Source organism: Oratosquilla oratoria, chromosome 25 (genome assembly GCF_046742065.1).
Source record: "Oratosquilla oratoria isolate Oo_2021 chromosome 25, ASM4674206v1, whole genome shotgun sequence".
Taxonomy (NCBI): domain Eukaryota; kingdom Metazoa; phylum Arthropoda; class Malacostraca; order Stomatopoda; family Squillidae; genus Oratosquilla; species Oratosquilla oratoria.
In genome coordinates, this window is record NC_134801.1 from 15,198,366 (window position 1) to 15,223,046 (window position 24,681).

At 40.5% G+C, this 24,681-nt stretch overlaps 1 protein-coding gene across 10 annotated transcripts in view; it reads left to right on the forward strand.

The window, feature by feature from the left end:
* Positions 1-9,866: 9,866 nt before the first annotated feature.
* The window catches only part of LOC143038832 (transmembrane protein 164), a 128,981-nt gene continuing 114,166 nt past the window's right edge, over positions 9,867-24,681 (forward strand). For 6 of the 10 annotated variants that reach the window (XM_076208440.1, XM_076208429.1, XM_076208430.1 and 3 more), the window contains exon 1: positions 9,867-10,040. The gene's annotated coding sequence lies outside the window, so the exon portion shown is untranslated. Of the gene's footprint in view, positions 10,041-10,075; positions 10,318-12,088; positions 12,266-24,681 lie in introns of those variants that run through there. The other 4 variants (XM_076208431.1, XM_076208434.1, XM_076208436.1 and 1 more) reach the window with 2 other exon arrangements.

The window sequence follows — 24,681 nt, forward strand, 5'->3', positions numbered from 1 at the left end:
CCTGGGCTCTGCGTGAAAATACAATTACTGTTGACTTTAATTCCGAAAACTTAAATCCCCATTTGTCAGACCAGTCCTGGAGCGAGTCCAGGGCCAGTTGTACGCGAGAGCCGGAAAACTTGGCGTTCGGTGAGGAATGCCAGATTCCGACGTCGTCAGCGTATAATGAGTATTTAAGGTTCCGAGGTGGAGCGGGTAGAATATCATTTACGAGCAACATAAATGATGTGGGACTTAACACACTTCCCTGTGGTACGCCATTTTCTTGTATGCGTACTGTTGAATAATAATTTTGATTTTTGACGGAAAAAGTTCGTTCTTTTAAGAAATTTTGAATAAAAATGGGGAGATTCCCTCTAAGGCCAAGTGCATAGAGTTTTTCGAGGATACCACGTCGCCATGCCATGTCGTAGGCTCTTTCCAAATCTAAAAAGCAAGCAACAAGATATTCTTTCTTCTCGAAAGAGGAGAGGATATCTTGTTCTAAGTTGACCAAATGGTCAAGACTACTTCTATTTTTCCTGAAACCACATTGGGCAGGAACTATTAAATTTTGAGACTCTAGGATGAATTTTAATCTGTTATTGGCCATACGTTCTAATACTTTGCATAAGCAGTTGGTAAGCGCTATAGGGCGATAAGAGGAAGGACTCTTTGGGTCCTTCCCCTTTTTGAGAATAGGTATGACGTGGGCATGTCTCCATGTTTTTGGGAATTCTTGACTAATCCAAATTGCGTTGTATATTTCTAATAATTTTTTCAGTGAAATTGAATTCAAATGTTGCAGCATCTCATACCTAATCTCATCTGGGCCAGCAGAGGTTCCTTTACACGAGCTTAAGGCTTGTTGAAGCTCGTGTAGTTGGAAGGGGGTGTTATAATCGTGGTGTGTCTGTGTATGGAAGATCAGAGGTTCTGCTTCCCGTCTTTGTTTGTGTTGTAAAAAGGTTGGTGAATAGTTATTTGTGTTGCTTGTTTGCGTAAATGTGTCTGCGATTGTGTTAGGGTCTTAATGTTTGGTGTATATTTGCCGTCTATTTTTCGGACGGCTGACCAGATTTGTGATAGAGGAGTGTTTATGTTTATTGTAGAGATGTAATCATGCCAAGACTTTCGTTTGGCATGTTTTATTGTTCTACGGGCCTCTGCTTGCGTCTTTTTAAAAGTAATAAAATTTGGTGCAATCGGGTTATTTTTAAAAGTTCGATATGCCCTATTCCGCTTGCAAAGTGCTTTTCTGCAGTCTGATGTCCACCAAGGAACTCTATGCTTGTGAAATACCGAGGTTTTTGGTATATGCTTAATAGCTTAATTCAAAATCGAGTTTGATAAATTGAATATTTTGTCATCCATATTATCCCCTGTGATGTTGACGTTGGTGGTTGTGCGATACATTTCCCAGTTGGCTTTTTTTATGTTGAATTTGGGACAGGGAGGGGGTGGGTTGTCTCCGTAGGCTGGAGGAGCCGTAGTGTGGTCACCCCCTATTTTTAGTATTACTGGGAAATGATCGCTGAGCATGGTGTCGTCATGCGTGTGCCATTGTGTGATGTCAGACAACGCAGGAGATGATATGGATAAATCTATACATGAAAATGAACCCCTAGTATTGTCTACTCGAGTGGGACTGCCAGTGTTTAGGAGGACCAGGTTGTTAGTGTTGAGCACTTCTTCCATCTGCTCCCCTCGTGGAGAGGTTTTGTTGCTACCCCACATGCGATGGTGGGAGTTGAAATCTCCCACTATCAGTTTGTGGTGGGGTAGTTGTTCTATCAACCCGTTTAGTTCCTCTAGTGGAAAACGAGGGTCGGGAGGTAGGTAAAGGGAGCAGATGGTTACGAGTTTGTTGTGCAGTTTCGTTTTTATAGCGACTGCTTCCAAGGTGGTGGCCAGTGGTGGCCACTTGGGGAAGGCAGTCGCTGACTGCAACTGCGACCCCCCCTCCAGGCGCCAACCTGTCCTTCCTATAGGTGGTGTAGTTCTTCAGTTTGAACTCAACACTGGGGTTAAGATGAGTCTCTTGTAGACAAATAACTGAGGGGTTGTTGAGTGAGTTAAAAATTATTAAGTCAATTAATTTACTTCTAACACCTCGGCAATTCCACTGGATTATTTTCCTTTTTTTTTTTTTCTTTTTTCTTTTTTTTCTTTTTTTTTTTTATCTGCTTCGGTTTCTTCCTTTCTTGGCCTTAGTGGGAGAGGTGTGTTTAGCCCCGGATGAACGGTCTGGGCTGGTAATAGGACTTAAAATTCGTTTTTGGGAAACGGAGATCTCCATATTGACATCCTCTTCAGTACGTGTGGGCACACGTTTGGAAGGCTCTGGGATGGCCGGGGAAGGAAGGTGCAAGTGAGTTTGCCTGTTACTTTGGCGGTGTTCTTTGTCCTTGGAGTGCTTGCTCTCAGTTTGCGTTTCAATGGTTCTGTAGGGTTTTTTTACTGCCGAAGCATAGGAAGTTGCTCCGGAGGTACTAGTTGGGGTAACTAGTCTTTCCATCACACGCTTCCTTGCTTCGTAAAAGGATATGCCACAAGTTGCTTTCTCGGTACAAATTTGTTTCTCTATATTGAAAGTGGGACAGTCTCGGGAGGTGGATGCATGGTTGTTATTGGAGGGACAGTTAACACATTGAAACACCTTTGCAGAGCAAGCATCCATAGGATGTTCGCCTGCACATTTACCGCATACGACTGTTTGCTTGCTGCAGAATTTGGCTAGGTGACCATATTTAAAGCATTTGTTGCAGCGCAAAGGGTTGGGGACATATGGTCGTGTTGGGACATGGATATATCCAATTTTGACATGATCAGGGAGGGTTGTGGAATTGAACGTGAGGATTATAAGGGGCGTGTTCACTCGCATGTTTCTTTCCCGGTCCAGTCGCGTGATAAACTTAACATCCAGAATGCCTTCAGATTTCATCTCATCGAGGATGTCACATTCTTCCATGGTCATCAAATCTCTGCAGTGGATTACTCCTCTGCAGGAGTTGAGTGACCTAGGGAGGGATGCAACAACATCGAAGGAATGAAACTTCCTGGCCTTGAGCAAATCGCGACAGACATTTCTTAAGCATAAATGGGTTGAGGTCAGCTAATCGGGTTTGGTCGGAATGTAGAAAAACATGTCTAGCCTTGTCCGGGTCGATATTAGGGTCGTCAGGGGAAGTCTTCCTAGTTTGCAGGGATGGAGTTGAGGACTCCATCCTGCGCGTCGGGGTGGGGGGGACGAGCCCCCTGTTACACAAAGATAAATATGCTCAGCAGAGCCAAAGAAAATAATATAGAGGGGTCACACAACTTCCTTTGGCGACTGGTGACAGCCGCGTAGTAGGACCACTGTGTGCCCAGTGGGTACGGGGTCTACACTACTTCTAAACTACGACAGAATTTACTAGATTTCGCCGGGCCGGACGACGAAGAAGTCTCACGAGCCAACAAGGGCTCGTGCGGATCCCGGAGAGCTACGAAATGACGAGAAAATGGTATAAGGTCAAAGTGCTGGGAAATGCCCAGAAGTGGGTGGCAGTGTTAACTACCAACAAGGCTATCCAACGTAAAGTTGGATTGCGTGAACAAGTTAACTCTAGGGAGTAGCCCTAGCGAGTATAACTATGCTCGTGCAAATACGGACTGTCTGCTGCTAAGAGCTGCCGACGTCTGATGTCCAGTGTGTTTTTTTTTTTTGTGTTTTTTTTTATCTTTAAGGCTATCGACCTATAATGAGGTCATTAAGCCCGGTGTGAACCTGCGATCCTTTTTATTCTACCATTATAATTTCCACAATAGTCCTGTAGTGCGCAAATAAAATACTACTTTGTCAATAAGTAAACGGTCGTCGGTCAAAAGATTTGTGGTGCTTAGCTGAATTTTCTTAATTTTGCAGTGTTGTATAAGCGCTTGGCGCTGTGTGTTGTATCTGGAGCAGTGTAGGAGTATGTGTCTTATGGATAGTGTAGTGTTGCAGGTGTTGCATTGGGGAGGAAATACGCCGTTAATGTATGGGCTTAGGTGGGTGAGGCGGGTCGAGTTCATCTTCAGTCTTGCTATGGCGATTTCCTCCTGTCTGTTATTTCTGTATGATGTCGACCAATCTGTTATGTGTTCCTTTTGTTTGTGCGAGATGTCAAGGTTGTTCCACTGGAGTTGCCAGTGGGTGTGTAATTGTTTTCTTAATATAGAATTGAAGGTTCCTATGTCCAGGGGTATGTCTGTAATAGAGTCTTTTTCTAAGGCAGTTTTGGCTAAGGTGTCCGCTTTCTCATTCCCGAAGATCCCAATGTGACTGGGAACCCAAGAGAGAGTAATGGACTTGTTAGTTATCGACAATGTGCTAATGATTTTGCCCAAGAGGAAGTTCTCCATATGGTTACCTGACTTAATTGACTGAAGTGCACTTAGTGAATCTATGAATATGACGAAATTACTATGTGTGTCAGATTGAGCATATTCTAAGGCTTGATATATACCGTAGAGTTCGGCGATATATATGCTCGTATGGTCCGGCAATCTGAACATCATCCGGGTTTTGTTGCAGTATAACCCTGTCCCAGTTTTGTGGCCGCACTTGGAGCCATCAGTGTACAGTGCCCTGTGGTCATTGTACTTATGGATGTTCTCCAGGGTCTTCTGTTTGAGTTCTTCTGTGGAAGACTTTTTGTTGAGTTCTTGAATGTTAATCTTGAGGGCGATGCTTTTCCACGGTGGTAAGTGGGTGGCTTCCATCCGTTCTATTTACCACAGTGGTACTGAATATTGGTCACACAAGGATCGGATCCTGATGGAAAGGGGATTTAGGCTGGAGTTGGTGAAGTGCTCGTGTTGGTCGATTGTTTCCTTGCAGGGATGTCTAGGGATACGGAGCACTTTGGCAACGTATCGGATTGTAAGGAGTTCGCGCCTGTAGTGGAGGGGGGGGGGGGTACGTTTGCTTCGACCTCCAGCCTCTCGATCCTTGTGCAGCGTAATGCTCCAAGTGCTATTCTGAGGCCTTTGTTTTGGATGATGTTCAGGGGTTGTAACGTGGTTGGTGTTGCCGAACCATAAATCTGACACCCATAGTCTAGTTTAGATCTAATCAGGGACTTATAAATCATTAGCAGGGATTTCCTATCTGCTCCCCAATTTGTGCCCGTTAGTTTACGTAGCAAATTAATTCTCTTGTTGCACGCATCAACTAGGTATTTTACATGGGCCTTCCAGTTTAGCCTGGAGTCCAGTTTCAGGCCAAGGAAAAAGGTTGAGTTTTGTACTGGAATGGGGTTACCATGTAATTGCAGATTTATTTCTGCCTGGGCTCTGCGTGAAAATACAATTACTGTTGACTTTAATTCCGAAAACTTAAATCCCCATTTGTCAGACCAGTCCTGGAGCGAGTCCAGGGCCAGTTGTACGCGAGAGCCGGAAAACTTGGCGTTCGGTGAGGAATGCCAGATTCCGACGTCGTCAGCGTATAATGAGTATTTAAGGTTCCGAGGTGGAGCGGGTAGAATATCGTTTATCAGCAACATAAATAATGCGGGACTTAACACACTTCCCTGTGGTACGCCATTTTCTTGTGTGCGTACTGTTGAAAAGAAATTTTGATTTTTGACCGAAAATGTACGGTCTTTTAGAAAATTTTGAATAAAAATAGGGAGCTTCCCTCTAAGGCCAAGTGCATAGAGTTTTTCGAGGATACCACGTCGCCATGTCATGTCGTAGGCTCTTTCTAAATCTAAAAAGCAAGCAACAAGATATTCTTTCCTCTTGAAGGAGGAGAGGATATCTTGTTCTAAGTTGACCAAATGGTCAAGACTACTTCTATTTTTCCTGAAACCACATTGGGCAGGAACTATTAAATTTTGAGACTCTAGGATGAATTTTAATCTGTTATTGGCCATACGTTCTAATACTTTGCATAAGCAGTTGGTAAGCGCTATAGGGCGATAAGAGGAAGGACTCTTTGGGTCTGATGTCCAGTGTGGGGAAGGCCTAGCTTTATATAGGGGAACCAGGCTGACGTCTGGGCCTGTGATTGGCTGAGGATAGTTATCCAGACAACCGAAGTGGGGGGTGGAGGAGGAGGCCGACTGCTTGTTTCTTCGGAGTAGGATGGCAGTGTAGTAGGAAGGGTGTCATTTAGGTAAATGGGTACTTTGAAACCCGGATGGGGTACCGTGTCACCTGGCTACGGGTAATATCGTGACAGTTAAAGATCCCCCCTACCAAATCGAAAGCCATGGCGTTAGGACTCTGGAGTGAGGGGAAGCACCTCACCATCCAGGGCCTTAGGCTGGACTGGGTCCACCAGTTTCAGTACCTGGGGGTCTGGATTGATGAGAGGCTTACCTTTCAGAAGAAACTAGCCTATCTCAAGGAGAGGCTGAAGGCGAGAACCACAGTCATGAGAGCAATGACGGGAAAGGCACTTGGTGCCACGCACCAGGTCCTTCGCCCGTTCTACATGCGAGCAGTCCGCAGTTTGGTGGACTACGCTGCCCCAGCTCTCATAACTGTGGCGACTGCCACGCTTGAAGACTTAGAGCCTTGCCAAAATGCCGCAGCAATGATTATCTTAGGAGCTCAACCTTGGACCAAGACTGTTAACCTCCAGATGGAGGCTTCATTGCCTTCATTGGCATCACGGGTCAGAAGGCTGGAGGTTGACTTTCTTGCCAAGATAGTCCAGAGCCCCATGATAACTGAGCTGAGTCAGAGCCTTGTGATAGCTCTGGGACAGGTGGATAATCTTATCCATTGCGGTACCTGGCTATCTCAAGCGGCTAGACTCCTGGACTCCTTCAAGCTCACCAGTGCTCTCCTAGAAAAGGGTGGAGACTCTCCTCACCCAGAGTTCAAGTCCTCACCTCCATGGCTGTCGATACCTGCAACCTTCGTTTTAACAAAGCTTCACAGTAAGAAGAAGTTATGTGACCAGGAAAGAATACGAGCGCAGGCCCTACAGGGCATCCGCGCACTGTCGAAACCTGGAATGGTGGTCTACTATACAGATGGTTCCGTGGACCTCAACAGGCCTCGTAGTGCGGGGGCTGCCTTCGTGACGGATGGTCTGACCTTTGGCAGGAGAGTATCTGATCATGCGTCCACTCTCCAAGCTGAGGCCATAGCAGTCCAAGGAGCGTTAGAGCATGCTCTAATATCTCGAACTGGTCCTGTGGTGATCCACACGGATTCACAGTCTCTTCTAGGCAGCTTTGAAACGACACAGCTCAGCGACAATGTACGCCTACTGACCTCCATCCTAGCACTCCTGCTAAAGCTACACCAGCAAGGCAGGAGTGTTACGCTCAACTGGGTACCAAGCCATGTGGGCGTCCCAGGCAATGAGCTAGTCGATGCGGCAGAAGAAGCAGCGCGCCAAAGACCCGAAGTCGATGTTGTCGTCCCTCTTAGCAGAAATCAGTTGCGCATACGCACCAGGGCTTTTAACCAGGTACAACGGTTCCTTTAGCACAGACTGGAGGTAGAGGTATCAGAAAGGGCGAGGTGGTATAGGGTAGTCACCGACTACGAGCCCCTTGTACTTCCTCGCTCCACACCTAGAAAAATGGAAACTGCTCTTCCGTCTGCGGCTGGAGGACTGTTGTTTCTGGCAAATCAAAAGAAATTCTACAACAGAAAAGAGATGCCATCATTGTCGCCACCCTGTAGCCACCCTCGAGCACTACCTCCAGCATTCCCCCGCAACTGCTTTTCTGAGGAGAGGGCCCCCGACAACATCTGAGGGTCTTGTGCGCCGCCTATGCAACCACCTTAGCGAATTGAATTGCATCGGCTGATGGAGTGTCAGCCCCCTCCTTTAATTTATTTATCATATGTTGATTATTACAATGAATTTCATGCACTGTTAACGTTAGAAAGGGTGCATTCACCGGGATGTGCATACATACTGTATATTACATATGCACATCTAGTAGATGTGTGAGTGGGTGTGGCCAAAGCCACACACTCTCATACACTGAATCACCCTCCAAACGGGCTCGCCATAAAAGCCCGTGGGAATCCTATTCCCAAATTTTCAAATTCAAGTTCAAGTTGTGTGACGGCCAGTCTGGTTTTGACCAGTGGCGCGTCACTACAGACTACAGTTACAGCTAAACAATCAGGTCACCTCGTCATGGCTCATATATCGCTTTCAATTTCCAATGGTATGAAACATATTTCATGGCTTTGAGAGGTTCCTCCGCGTACTCGAACATGACCGATCCCTGTGGTATATTACTCTAAAAACCTGTATCATATATTTTTATGTTTTGGGGCCAGCCTCATACTAATTACTGAGCAGACTTGGTGTAGCGGCTGTACACAGTTGATAGGCGTTGGGCACATGTCCCATCCACACATTAACCTCACCATGTAACATTCTTTCAATCGACGTGTGTTGTGATATGATTCGGACAAGCCAGGGAAATGAAACTCACGATAACACTACGCACTTGGCTTTTAATTAACTCTAAACTCGCAAAGGGAACCTAAGAGCAAAGGGGAACTTGAAGCTTGGAGATGACTGTTACTTGGAGAGGAGTACTGCTTCAAGAGGAGTGCTGCTTGAAGAGAACTACTTGAAGAGGAGAACTGCTTGAAGGGGAGAGCTGCTTGGAGAGGAGAACTGAGTGATGTGGCAGAATCGGGCCGGCCTTTTTACCACATGACCGGAACGGGTGATTGTGCCATCAGATGGCATCTCCAGTGAGGACGGCCTGGATGATGGAGAAGGCGGCGGCAGCGAGCTGGAAGCGTGGTCGTTGTGTTGGCGAGGGTGGTCCGGCTGGGCATGGAGCTGTGGGGATATACGGTTAGAACTTAGGTGAGAATGGTTGCAGTGAAGGGGAGAGTGTGTTCGGAGGGAAGTTAGGGTCTTGGGGGTTGGGGAGAACACTATGGGTCATATAAAAGCCTAGGTCGGGATGTGTCAGGCCAGTCTGGTTTAGCCCAGTGGCGCGTCACCACACGCGCAAAAATCAACAACAGGTGGATCGGGAGTGAACCCAACTGGTAACATAACGCCAACGCATAACGTAACGCATTCGTTCGTGTGTTACCCAATGACGCGAGAGTCCACACAGGCGTTTTTCTTTTTACACGACGGAGTTACTTAAAGCCGGGTCCACACTTGTTGCATTTCCACGTATCGTATCATCTTTGCGTACCACCTAGTGATATGATACGGTGCAACAGGGTAATGTACCCACTTGTTGCGTATCCGCCTGCTGTATACGGATACGCAACAAGTGGGTGTTGTACCCATTTGTTGCGTATCCGTATACATCAGGCGGATACGCAACAAGTGGGTACAATACCCTGTTCCACCGTATCGATAGGTAGATAGACTTTAGTTGGCAAATTGCCGAGGATAACACCAGGTGGTACGCAAAGATGATACGATACGTGCAAATGCAATAAGTGTGGACCCAGCTTTACATTCTTCTGTTCGCGTATATGTACCCGGCTTGTTATGTGTCAATTACACCCTTTTCAAAGTTCTCTTGTAATTATTCACTCTTGAATTTTTGTGTATTGATTTCCGGTACTCATGTAATTTTTTTTACCCAAGTTTAAGTGTGCTGAAATCATCTGTGTAGCTATGTGTTTTATTACTCTACAATATGTTCATAAAATACATTAAGTGTCAGGACAGGTGAGTAACAAGTTACAGGTTCCCAAATTAGTAAATAAATGTACTTTTAAGGCAGGGAACGAAGATGAATAAAAAAAATCACATTACTAACTACAGAAATAATACAATAATAAAAAAGAAAAAGAGTAAATAACGCATATATAGGCAGATTATTGAAAACAAATCATCACTGTCCGTGCTACAAGGTTTTTAAATATAATACGATAGTATCGACTAGTACAATCTATAGTAGTGTCGAAGGTAAAGTCGGTGGCGTACGATTCATTATAATCCCTTCAAAGGCCCAGTCTTCAGCTGAATAAAATCATCTGGCGTTAGCCAAAACAAAATTTATTAAGTGTGCTGCCTTAGTGAAGGGGTTAAATGAGATAACCTTATTCTTGGATGTGGAATTTGATTCGTAAGTGTTGTGTGTACGAATACATACCGTTCCGAGATAATTATAGGTTTATTGGACAACAAAACATTTCCAATTACGTAAATTAGTTGGCAGTGTTTGAAACCAATTTTTGATTATTAAGCATTTCGATATTATTTAATTTTCGCCAGCCTTATCGGCATAAATCATTTTATACTATGCATTTCGTAATCGTGACGGTGTGGTATATATACAATGTTATTTAATCGCATTAGTTAGGAGAGATTTGTTTGGATATTCACGCAAAGTCTGCGAACACGTAAGTTGATGTATATTAAGGTTGCCATTTAAGTAAAATATCACGTCATTCATAATTTTGTACTCGATCTTGTATCCTCAGTGATGCGTAGTAATTTATCGCAAGAATGAAAATATATTGTGCACTGGAAAAATCTTGTGTTTTAATGTAATGTGGTAGTGTATTTTTAGTGTTCGTCCGAAGTTAAAATATAAATAAGAAAATTCCTACATTCCTACAGCACCGACACCATTTCTAGTTGAGGTTTTTGCATGACAGCTCTGGCACATGTCATTGTGTGTTAAGACTTGCCTACCTATTCTAAGCTAACCTATTTTCAAGCGATAGTCACTGGGGAAAAGTACTTCTTGTCGTGATACTTGATAATTTCAAATTGCTATATGTATATTAGCTATGCTAAGGAGTAATCACAGGAAGTGATAATAAAGACTGCTAGAATGAAAGAAAAAACGGGATTTTCAAGACTGGCAATGCAATAATGAAGTGAATGAATAATATATGATAGTATGAACCATGAAACTTGATAATTTCTACTTGCTATAACTCTAAAGGAAGTTGGATAGGGATAGGTGTAGGGTCAACTTGACCCATCACCAATTTGGCTCATCGTTTTAAGCAATTTGGCCCACCACGGTTAGGTTAGAGCAGACTAATGTATCATGTCTTAATTTCTTAGACCTCCTCATATCTAAACAAAGATGGCATCTCAAGCAGCCAATGGGCTGAGCTGGTCGGCAGGCATTGGATAACATCTATATGGTTACGAAGTGATTAAAGTTAAAGACTACAAGAATAAAAAAAAAAAGTAAATTTTCTAGAATGGCATTGGGCATTGCAGTATTAAAGTGAATTTTTGTAAGAATCTTTGTAATGTCTAAAATATGAAACCTAATTTGGTCAAGGGAAATCTCTGAACTGTGTCATAATCAGTTGCACCAAACCATGACTGATAAACATGTCAAGTTGAAGTTCTAGTCCAGTATCATGCAAACACATTTTTTAATTTTCTTCTTTGAATTTGAAAGATATATTTTTTTGGTATTTTTTAGAGGTCACCTACGTGGTATAGCATTAGAAAATGGTGGTATAGCATTAGAAAATTAAATATTAATTTTGTAATCTATAATATATCAATGTAATAAATATTTTTCTTGGCAGAAATTAACATCAGAGAACGTTGCTAAAACCTATACTGAAACGAATGAAGTCACTTCGACTCCTTTAGATACCATCTTTGTTTTGATAGATGATGATGAGCCTGATGAGTTCTAGAATTATAGGTACAGCATTACTAAAAGCAGGTTAGGGTAGGTAGGTAGGTAGGTTAGGTGGTAATTTTTTAGAAGTGCACACCTATGCAATTTAGCAATAGAAAGTTAAATAATTTTGTAAATTATAATACACCAATGTAATTACATATTCTTGGCAGAAATTAATAACCAAAAAGGTTGCTAAAAGCTATAAACAAACAAATGTAGCCACTTTGGTTGCTTTAGACACCATCTTTGACTTTGTTTTGGTAGAGGTGAAGGCTGAAGAAATTAAAGTATGATAAATTCATCTATTTTAACGTACCTACCAACCTAATCTAACTGGTAGTATTTTAGTTGTGCACACCTACACGATATAGCATTAGAAAATTAAATATTAATTTTGTAAATTATAATACATGAATGTAATATGCAATTTTCTTGGCAGAAATAAGTAACAAAGAAAAACCTTGCTACAAGTAAATCTACTAATGAATGAAGCCACTAGGATACAGTCCAGATGCCATGTCGTTGTCTGTCCATTCCAGTCACTGTCAGTTAAACGTTTGCTTTCATGTTGCGGACCGGATGTTTCCAACTCCAGGTGGTGATGATAAGCACTCTTACAAAGACAATAGGTCTTCCTCGGACTTTTTGAGAAAATACGGGGCTCTGCTGTCATCTGTTAATTGCCCAAGGTACAGTAATAATCAGTCTGTCAGCATCTGTGATGATGATGACCCGGATGATCTTTAGAATTTGAGGTACCAAATTACTAAATATAGGTTAGGTAGGTTTGGTAGGTCAGGTAAGAATAGATGAATTTATCATCCTTTCATTTCTTGACCTCAGCATCTATCAAAACAAACATGGCGTATCATTCGACTGCCTCGACTTTGTTCATTAATAAATTTATTTTAGCAACTTTTTTGTTATTGATATCTGCCAAGAAAATTCCATATTACATTGATGTATTATAATTTACAAAATTACTAATTGATTTTCGATTGCTATATTGTGTATAGAATAGTTAGGTTAGAAGCTATTGGAGAAAAAGTTTCATGTTAAATATCCATGTTTGCTTGATTTTGGAATTTTAGCTAATGTCGATTGGTATATTTACCTGATTGTATTATACAGGAAGAGGAGCAAGGTTTGTTGGGTCCCATCTCCTATTCTCTAATTATCCTATCTAGCCTCAAATTCATGTACGGTTCCAACTTAATCTATAGCCTTGATTTCCAATTATCATATTTAGATTTTACTTTGTGTATTGTTTGAGCTTGGGCTGTATCGCTTCTAAGCTATTCCAGGTATTTATGCATCTATATGGAAAACTATTTCTTCACATCATTTTGACATGTGATCTTTCTTAATTTACTCCCATGATCTCTTAAAGCCCTTCCATCTTTAATCAAGAGAGCTCTTCTATCAATGCAATGTATCCTCTTTAGTGACCTTAATACTGTAATCATAACCACTTTCTATCAAATCTTTCTGAGTTGGAAGACCCAGCACTTTTATTATTTTCTTATATGGTTTATCAACCAGGCTGGAGACCAGTTTGGTTGCTCTTTGTATTTTCTCAATCTTGCTTATATCCTTTACTCTGTGTGGGGACCATATTACTGACATATATTCCAGTTTTGGATGGATTATGGTTTTAATAAGTTTTTCATCTCTTCATCCATATAGTGAAATGCTACTTTGATAATGTGCAGTAGTCCGTATGTCTCTCCCACAATCCTGCTGATATATCTGTCAGGTGACAGGTTGTCTTTTATCAAGACTCCCAAATCTCTCATCATTTTTTTTTTTTTTTTTTTTTCTCTTTTTAATGGGTGCACTTCCCAAGGAGTGGTTTAACCGCTTCAATATGAGTCAAATATTTGTGCAGATATCAGGATGTTTGATATATGGTGATGCATCACAATACACAAATTACAAAATATAAAGTTACTACTGTTATACTTGTTCTCTTTCACCCTGCATAAATATAATGTCACTGAAAATGGAGGTCAGCTACAACTACAAAATGAATATAATCAAGAATCCGACGCCGGTGCACTTCCCAAGGAGTGGTTTAACCGCTTCAATATGAGTCAAATATTTGTGCAGATATCAGGATGTTTGATATATGGTGATGCATCACAATACACAAATTACAAAATATAAAGTTACTACTGTTATACTTGTTCTCTTTCACCCTGCATAAATATAATGTCACTGAAAATGGAGGTCAGCTACAACTACAAAATGAATATAATCAAGAAGCCGACGCCGGCATCCTTATATACCCCACTCACAGCTCATGGCGAATGCGTCTGCCTAGCGGTTTCGTAACCAGCACGAAGAAACCCTAATTTTTATTGTGAGGGATGGCTACTTGCTGTGACCGGTGAACGCTTTTCTCTCCATTTCTAGCTTTTTGGTAAAGTTAATGGCAAAAATGGAAAATGATAGTGAAGGAAAAACAACGAAGTAATGTACGAAGAGAGGACTGGAAGTGAGTATAGTTGAGCGCCCAAGAGGTGTGATACCCAAACGCCACTGCGTATTGGATACTCCAAGGAAAAACACAAAGTGGGAAAACAATGTATTTTCAAGTTTTCAAAGAAATTCAAGTGTAATAGGAAGAAGTTTTGATGTAGAGAAAGTAGGTTTAGCAATGCACTAAGAAATTGCGAAATAAGCGAACTAATGGAAGAAATCATTGACTTGAAATTCGACGACTGAGCTGTTCACAAGGAACTGATTACACTACAAAAAAACAATGAGTAAACTATCAAAGAATTGAGTGACCTAAAAAGTGAAATAGAGTCTTAAGGGGGTACGCGACACCTGGAGGTCATTTTCTAAAATATTTAGAGTAAAGAGCTGAAACTTCTCAGGTAAATAGGTATCCATATTGCTTACATTTTAGGTGAAGCAGAATGATGTATGTACATATGTACACATGTACACATGTACACATGTACGTATACCAGTAGCGACATTTAAAAGTGCACAGCACCATAATACGTGGACCAATTTGTTTTATATTTTGGCTATGATTAGTCAGTAGGCACACCTAGGGCCGGTCATTGAGTAATTGAACAATTTCCTTTATACTTTTGCATACAGGCATTTCAATTTTAATGGCTGGCAAAAATCGTGAAAAATACAATTTTTTTGCTCTTGTTTCCATTATTACTCCGAACTCTTTCATCCTATTCAAAATATTCGAACGATTGGCCCTAGCAGTTACTAAAAGTAATATTCCCTGTAAGTTTCATTTAAATCTAATGTATATTAGATTTTTTATGATTAAAAAAAAGTAGAAAAATATCGAACGGAGATATGGCAACTTGAAATATGAATATATCTGTAACTTGCTTATAGTTTCACCAATTTGACTGATTTTTTCATGGCTTAATTCTTATTATATAATAAGTAAGTACAGTAAAAATTATCAACATATTTTAATTATAAGTACTTTAAATACTGAAAAACTAAAGTATAAGTATGTCACAGTAGTGACGACGCACAGACGACAACATCATATAATTTGCTTTTTTGCACCTTTGGCGGTTTCTTCATATGAAACCTCTCTGCTGGGGGTCTTCAGGGTATCTAAATCATTGGAAAGAGGTTTATTTTCCAGTAGTGGGCACCTTCTCTTTCCTCATCAGATTCCCCTCGCCAATCTATGTTGGTAGGGCACCCCCTCCAGCATCATATGATGTCCCTTCTTCTTTCTTCTTCCTGTATAGCCTTGATATTTTTCCTCTTGCTTTCTTCTTTGGATTTAATCTTCCTCTTTGAATTGTTTAGTCTAATGTTGTCCTTTACCTCTGTCACCGTCACAGAGGTGCAGGTGAGGGCGGTGGTGGAGTGAGAGGTGGTGAGATCTTTAGTCGTCTTTGACTGCTTGCCATCTTTAACTGCTGTTTTTTGTCATTGTGATGTTCTTTTGTTCTTTTTGCTACCCATGATGACTGTACTAAAGAGTAATATGTACTAGCTAAAGTAATAGATTGCAATGAGAGCTCATGAGACATGCGTACTTCCCTTTTCAGAGCTAGCCGGTAACTAACGCTTAGTTTCGCACAAAGTTGGCGAAATATTCTCCCTCCACCTTCCTCCCTTCCCCTCCACAATCGTATTGGCCGTTGATACACTGGACGAGTGTAAATTCAATCAAATTTCAACGTTATTCGCTGCGCCTGAAGGTCCTAAGTGGCACGCCTCCTTCTAGTGTGGGTTGCGCCTTTAAATCTGTCCCTTTAATCCTCACCCAGGACCTTTACATTGCGCGCGGATGGAAAATTATTTGTCGGGATTTATTTCTAAGTGGTATACGAACATTTTGAACACAGTTTTGAAAAATGCCATATCTTGACCAAATTCACCCCCCCAGGTGTCGCGTACCCCCTTAAGAGAGAAAACGAAAGACTGAAAAATGAGGATAGAAATAAAAATGACAAACTAAAAAAGGAGGTAAATGAACAGTTGCAAGTAGTGACCGGTAAAGTAGCAGAATCAATTAAAGAAACAGACCTCATTGAAATAAAGAACCAGTGGAAGAAAGAACAGGAAAATCAAGAAGTATCATTTAGAAAAATATTAAAAGAGCAGATGGAAGAAAATACAAAAGAAACTGTTTTAATAGTAATCAAAGAGAAAGAAAATTTGGTGAGAGACACAGTTGACAAAGGGAAGTGCATTGTGGTCCATGGTATACAGGAAAAGCATGATATGTATAGATACCAAAAAGAAAAGGAAGAAAAGGAACTAGTCAAAGAAATTCTGAAAGAAATACAGGATGAAGATCAAAATCTTGTTAAAGAAATCGACGAGATTCACAGGATAGGCAAATACTCAAAAGAAAAACACCACAGACCTCTAGAAATAAAACTAAGAACACGCATGATGGCAGAGGAAGTATTATCAAAAGCGGTCAAACTGGCAAATAGCGAGAAATTCAAAAATATAAGAATACAAAAGGAAATGAATGATGAGGAAAAAGAGAAAGACAAAGTGCTCAGAATTGAGGCAAGTGATAGGAATGAAAAGAGAACAGAGATGGAAAAAAACGAGTTTTTTTGGCGAGTGCTGGATTTGAGACTGAAAAAATGGTACTGTATTTTTCGGACCATAAGGCGCACCCGTAATTTGCCATTCCCCGTCCTTATATAAGGCGCACCTGGTCTAGTCATCGGATAATCATGCATATGTGAGTGCATTCAGAACTGAACATTTTCGTTGTTGAAAGAGAAAAATCGGTTGGGATTTAGCAAAATTAAAAAAATAAATGATAGTTTTTTTATTTTTGTCAGTGAAATCAGACCACCTCTATGGACGGTCTACCCTGCCAATACCCCTAAAAAACAACATAAACACGTTACGGGAATTGTGGGGAATAAAACCAACATTAGCAGTTTTATTCTCGGAATTCTCTATTCACTTGAAAACACAAGATTACAAATGAAGGTGATTTTTAGTTTCGACCATGGGCGCAATACAGCAATAGAAAATTAATTATTAATTTTGTAAATTATAATGTATCAACGTAATATGCAATTTTGTGAGCGGAAATAAAAAATGGGTGCTAAAACTGATTTCGTAAGTAACGAAGTCGTGTCGGACGGATAGTACGCCATGTTTGATATGATAGATGCCGACGTCGAAGAAATGAAAGGGTGATAAATTCGTCTAACCTAACCTAACCTGTGTTTAATAAATCATTACCTGCAAATTAAATGCCATCATGCTTGTCCTCGTTGTCGTTGTCGTGAGAGACGTTGGCGTCCCGATCCTATGCCACCGACTTCGTTCATTAGCATATTTGCTTGAAGGAAGGTATTTTTTATTTTCATTTCCGCCCACAAAATTACATATTACGTTGATACATTTTAATTTACAAAATTAATAATCAATTTTATATTGCTATATTGCACCCATGATTGAAACTAAAAAAATACCTAAATGACTACAGTCTGAGTGGAGTGAGACTAGACCAATGCAAAATGGCTGTCTGTGTTGTGGACGCTATCATATCATAGCCATGATAGCGTGAATGAATGCAGTGGAATGGACTCGAAAACTGTCGAAGTTTTTGCAATTTTCTTGTCAAGATACATGCATCTTGGTTATAACTTTTGCTAGGCCTGTGCGCTGTCGCCGTCGGCAGGCTAGCTACGAAACGTGTCAAATTAGTACATCACTGTCCGAGGCATTTTTTTGCACTGAAGCCACACATAAGGCGCACCTCACGATAAGGCACACCACCCGATTTTGGCAGATTTTAAGGGTTTTGCCCTCGCCTTATGGTCCGAAAAATACGGTATATAAAAAAAGTGGAAACCTAAACCAAAAAAGAAAAGAAAATATGAAAATAAAAGTGGCATACACAAACATTGATGGTATGATCTCTGAAATCAATGAACTAAATGACTATCTAGAAACAGAAAACCTGACATCATGGGCATAGTAGAAACAAAACTGAAAGGACCGCTATTAACAAGCATAGTGGGACATGGTTTATATAACCTTTGGGCGAAAAACAGAACTGATAAGCAAGGAGAAGGTGTCATGATATTGACCAAAAAAGGTTTAAATGTGACAAAGATAATTGAAGGTCAGGGCAATACAGAAGTAATTATGATTAAAATTGCCAACAAAAAGATGAAAATGCAGAAAATTTGTAGTAGTGTATGTACCACCAAAAACCCATGCGTGGCCAGATAGTGAACATTCCAAATTATTGGAAGAAACAATATAGGTGCTAAACGAATTACTGAAAGAGGGTGGAAACATAGTAATCATGGGTGATTTTAATGCAAAATACATAATTTGGGAAGGAATGATAGTCAAAGGGGGAGATGAACTCTGGAGCAACATGCTACTAGATATGACCATCGAATACACCCTAACACAATGGGTAAAGGAGGATACTAGATGTAGAAGCAATGAGGAACCATCGAAACTAGACCTAATATTAACCTCTAAACCAGATATTGTGAACAGAATGGAGTATAAAACACCAATTGGTAAAAGTGACCATATACTAATAGAGTTTGAATTTAAAGAACAACAACATAGAAATGACAAACATAGAGAAGGAAGATTTACGTACAACAAAATGAACTTTGTAAGACTAAGGAAATTTGTCCAAAATGCAAATTGGGATAGGTTCTCTAAAGAGGAAACAAATATGGATGACAAATGGAACATATTTAAAGAAAATTATAAAGAGGGAGTTAACAAATATGTACCAAAAAAGAAAAGAAAAAAATTATATAAAATGTTGGTTCAACAAAAGATGTAGTGAGGCTAAAGCCAGGAGAGATAAAGCTTCGAAAAAATGGAAAAAAGACAGGAAAACATCTAAATGGCAAACATTTAAAAAAAAAACTTTAGAAACGAATATGTAAACATACGCAGGAAAGGAAAAAGATAATATGAAAGGGATATCATAGACAAATGTAAGGATCAGCCAAAACTTTTACAGATATATAAACGACAAACTAAAGGATAAGCATGATATAGTAAAATTGTGTGAAGGAGATAAAGAGTACATAGATGACACAGAGATGGCAGAAGTTATGATCAGACATTTCAGATCTGTTTTTACAATTGAGAGCTCACAACCCCGGGAGGACGAACAACTAGAAAGTTCACCCATGATGAAGGGAAATGAAAATAACACAGAGGGAAATAAGACACCAAATAAAAAACCTGGATATCAGAAAGTCGCACGGACCAGATGAAATTGCAAATTGGATATTGAAAGAGTGTATAGACGAACTGACATAAACTACACAAGATAATAGACTTCTCATTAAAAGAGGGAAAGATACCCCAAAATTGTAAAGATGCAAACTCAGCACCAATATACAAAGGAGGAAACAGGGAAGATCCTACAAACTTTAGACCAGTGTCCCTCACAAGCACAGTAGCAAAAATATGCAAAAAGATTATCAGGAACAGATGGACCAAACTCTTGGAAGAAAATAAAATAATAAACCCCAAACAATTTGGTTTTAGAAGTGGAAGATTGTGCACCACAAATCTAATCTGCTTTTACTCGAGACTAATTGAGATAATACAAGAAAGAGATGGATGGGCAGACTGCACCTTCCTGGATTTGCAGAAAGCTTTTGACAAGGTACCACACAAAAAAATTAATAAATAAAATTAGAAAAAATAGGAGGAATTCATGGTAAACTATTGGAATGGGTGAAGGACTTCTTAACTGGGAGAAAAATGAGAGTGGTACTTAGAGACAAAAGTTTGAAATGGAAAGATGTAAAAAGTGGCATCCCACAAGGCTCTGTTTTGGCTCCTTTAATGTTTGCCATATGCATAAATCATATGGATAAAGGAATAACTTGTTACATAATTTTTTTTGCCGATGATGCCAAATTGCTCAAGAGAGTGAAAACAGAAGAAGATTGCAGATCACTACAAGATGACCTGGATAAAGTATGGGAATGGAGCCAGAAATACGAGATGAACTTCAACATCAAGAAATGTAGCATAATGGAATTTGGAAGAGGCAAAAACAGAGTTTTGGGAAAATATACGATTGGAAACAAAGAAGTAAAGAAAGTAAACTCAGAGAGGGGCCTAGGAGTAATCATCTCAAGTAACTTGACACCTGACAAACATGTAAATCAATTATTCGGAAAGACTTACAACTTATTAAAATCAATGAAAGTTGCCTTCGACTACATGGATGAAGAGATGGTTAAGAAAATAATTACTGTGTTGATAAGACCGAAACTAGAATATGCTATATCAATGTGGGCACCAAGCACAAAGAAATTAGAAAGAATCCAAAGAGCGGTGACAAAGATAGCACCCACACTATCAAATTTGTTAATGAACAAAGATTGGAGAAATTACAGCTGTCAACATTGGAGCAGAGAAGGGAAAGAGGTGACCTGTTGACCATCTTCAGAATTATGAAAGGGATGGAAGTTCTTGATAGAGTTGACCTATTGAAATGGGACAAGAGAGAAACAAAAGGACACGATAAGAAGCTAAAGAAGGACAGTTACAGAAGAGACCTGAAAAAGAACAGTTTCCTGTACAGAGTGATCGATGTCTGGAACAAACTGAACAGTGAAACGGTGAATGCCAGAACTATACACGAGTTCAAGAATAAACTGGACGTGGAGAGATATGAAAATGGGTCACAACGAGCATAGCTCCTGTCCTGTAAAATACAACTAGGTAAATACATAGGCATCATTGTATTCAAGGGGTTAGGGATGGCCTTTTGCTGCTGCTGCCCATCTGGTGCTTTGCATTTTTTTGGCATTGACCTTTATTTCCCTTTTTTACTCTTCTCATGATTTTTGCATCATCTGCAAACATGATGGCATAGCTTGTTGTTCCTTCCATCATGTCATTGACATAGACAAGAAACATTATTGATGTAAGCTCTGAAACTTGTGGAACTCCACTTGTTAATGCTTTCTGGTTTGACATCTTATCCTTTACTACTGTCCTCATGTATCTTTGAAATCTTTCATCCATTCTAGTAGTTTACCTTTCAGTCCTCCAACATGCTCCAGTTTCCACATAAGTCAATTGTGAGGTACTTTGTCAAATGCTTTACCTAGGTCAAGGTACATACGGTCCACCCACCCCACCACCCCACTCTCTCATGTGTTGCATCACTCGAGTCAAAACTTAAAAGGTTCAATAGACATGACCTTCCAGATCTAAAGCCAGACTGACTGTCTGTCAAAATGTTAATTTTTTCAAAATAATTTGGATCATCAATCTTTCTCAATGCTTTCACATAATTTCACTATTGTGCTGGTCAGTGATATTGGCCTATAATTTGGTGGTATCTCCTTATTTTCACCTTTGTGAATTGGCACCACATTTGGCCTTTTTCAATCAGGCACCACAGTAACTTCTTTCAATGAACATGTAATAAGGCAGTGAATGTTGTCTGCAAGTTGATCCCCACATTCTTTAACTTCTTCAATACAAGTCAAATTTTCATGTGCACATCAGGTTGCCTGCCGTTCGATGATGCATCACAATAATGCACTTTACAAAATATAAAGTTACTGCTGTTATACTTGTTCTCTTTCACCCTGAATAGATATGTCACAGAAAGCATGATCAAGCCTGTTCACAGAATATGGAGGTCACTTGGCTACAACAAAATAGATATAATCAGGAAGCCGATGCTGACATTCTCATACCCCACTTGCACCTCATGGTGCATACATAGGCATGGTATTCAAGAGATTAAGTATCCAGTTTGAGATCCCATTGGGTCCTGAAGCTTTTGTCACATCCAATGCTCCCAATGGATTGACCCATTCCCCAACTTCCATATTTACAGTATATCTTCTAAATTGTTTTTTTTTTACTCCCCTCACTTTCTTTCAAACTTTCATTCATTACTTCTACCTGAGCTGAGGTTTCTTCAAAGATTTCACCACCCACTATTGACTTTGTGATTACTCCCCTGTGTGAAACACAATGGCCAAAGCTGACAAGACTGTGAGAATCAACACCGTGTGAGATTGAAACCTTTATTGGTACGACGTTTCGCTTGTTACAGCTTTTTCAAGTACAGACACATGGCAAACACTGAGTACATATAGGCCGACGGGGAAGGAACTGGGAGAGGTTATCAGGAAGGGGTGTGTGTGAGAAGGGGACGGGTGGGACTTGGTGGAGATAAAGGAGGACAGTTTGTTGAAGTGGACTAAGTGAGACATTTCATACATTTGTATAATGCGGGTAACAGATGGATGACGGGTGGGACTTGGTGGAGATAAAGGAGGACATTTCTGACAGTTTGTTGAAGTGGTCTAAGGGGGACATTTCATACATTTGTATAATGCGGGTAACAGATGGATGATAGGAGGGGCGATGTTGAACATGCCTCTGTTCTGCTCAATGGTTTTGAAGCTTTTAATGGTAGCTGCTTCCAGGCATTTCCTCCTCACCCTGTCTGGTTCACTAAAAAGAAGCTCTGTGTTATCCCAATCCATCGGGTGGTTGTTGGTGTTCCGGTGGATAACACAGGCGTTGGTGGTGATGTTGTTCCAGGAATTGTAGCGATGCTCCCGGATCCGGGTCTTCAGGTCCCAGGAGGTCTCGCCGATATATACTTTATGACATCCAGCACAGGGTATGCGGTAAACACCAGCGTTTTTTCCCCACAGATCGTCCCGGCTGTCACTCCTTCTAGAGAGCTCTTTGATAGTCCTGCTGGACTGGCCCACTACCTGAATGTTGCAACGCCCAAGTGTCTGGGTGAGGGTGGTGGTGACACTGCTGGCTGGAAGGATAAGCCTCCTAGCTGGATCTTTCGTTGGTTCCCGCCCTTCCATTATTTTGAGTGCCTTTTTCTTGCACTGGTGGATGATGCACTCTGGATATTTTAATTTTTGAAAGACCTCCTTTATTTACCTAAACTCGTCCTCTAAGAATTCAGGGCTACAAATTCTGAGAGCTCTGAGGTAGAAACCTATAACTACACCTTTACTTTCACCTATAACTACACCTTTACTTTCACCAAAGGTTTGGCATGGCCATGGGCTCTCCTTTGAGCGCTGTCCTTGCCAACCTGTTCATGGAATTTCTAGAAGCAGGGCCTTTCTCAGATATCGTTCCTGACAACGTAGTATGGCTTCGCTATGTGGATGACATACACCCACTCCTCATTTAACGACCTACTCGGTTAATGACAACTCGGAGTAACGACGGGCTTTATGACATTCGTTTAACGTAAATCTCCCGAAGTGACGACGTCGTGTACGATAAATAAGTTGGCTGAGGCAAATTTGTATGATGTTATAAATGAACTTGTACGGTGGATATTACCTGTGAGGTAAAGTGTTCTGAAGCTTAGGTCTACATTATCATCCTGCAAGCTGAAAAAACTACCTGGGGTACAGTATATACCGGTAGTGGTAAATTTTTAGTTTCGACCAAGGGCGCAATATAGCAATAGAAAATTAATTATTAATTTTGTAAATTATAATGTATCAACGTAATATGCAATTTTGTGAGCGGAAAAAAAAGGTGCTAAAACAAATTTCGTAAGTAACGAAGTCATGTCGGACGAATGGTACACCATGTTATGATAGATGCTGATGTTGAAGAAATGAAAGGATGATAAATTCGTCTAACCTAAACTAAACCAACCTAACCTGTGTTTGATAAAGCATTACCTGCAAATTAAATGTCATCCGGCTCGTCCTCGTTGTCGTCGTCGTGAGAGACGTTGGCAGACGACAAGATGGCGTCCCGATCCTATGCTACCGACTTCGTTCATTAGCATATTTTCTTGTAGCATGGTATTTTTTACTTTCATTTCCACCCACAAAATTGCATATTACGTTGATACATTTTAATTTACAAAATTAATAATTAATTTTCTATTGCTATATTGCGCCCATGGTCGAAACTAAAAAAATACCCCGATATTCAATATGGAATGTCGGCATACGCGGATTTGGTCATATACGGTAATTTCAGGAACCTAACCACCATAAATAAACAGTAAAGCTTTAATGTACTGTATAAAAGAGGGAAAATACACGAAAATAAAGATACATGTATTGCTGGACATTGTACATACAGTACATGTACGTATATGTATACACTTTCGCTTAACGACCAGTTCGGTTAACGACGGCGCGCTGGTCCCAATTGTCATCGTTAAACGAGGAGTGGTTGTACTACTAATTTCCCCCAGACGGTTTGACATCCCCAAACTCCAAGCGGCACTGAACAAGGTTGAGCCATCCATCCAGTTCATCTTGGAGGAAGAAGTCAATGATTCCCTTCCATTTTTGGATACCCTTATCATCAAACATGATAATCTTTTAAAATTTACAGTCTACAGGAAACCAACCAATAAGGACGATTTGACTCACTTCCTTTCCCACCATGACCTCAGTATTAAGAAAGGTGTAGTTATAGGTTTCTACCTCAGAGCTCTCAGAATTTGTAGCCCTGAATTTTTAGAGGACGAGTTTAGGCACATAAAGGAGGTCTTTCAGAAATTAAAATATCCAGAGTGCATCATCCACCAGTGCAAGAAAAAGGCACTCAAAATAATGGAAGGGCGGGAACCAACGAAAGATCC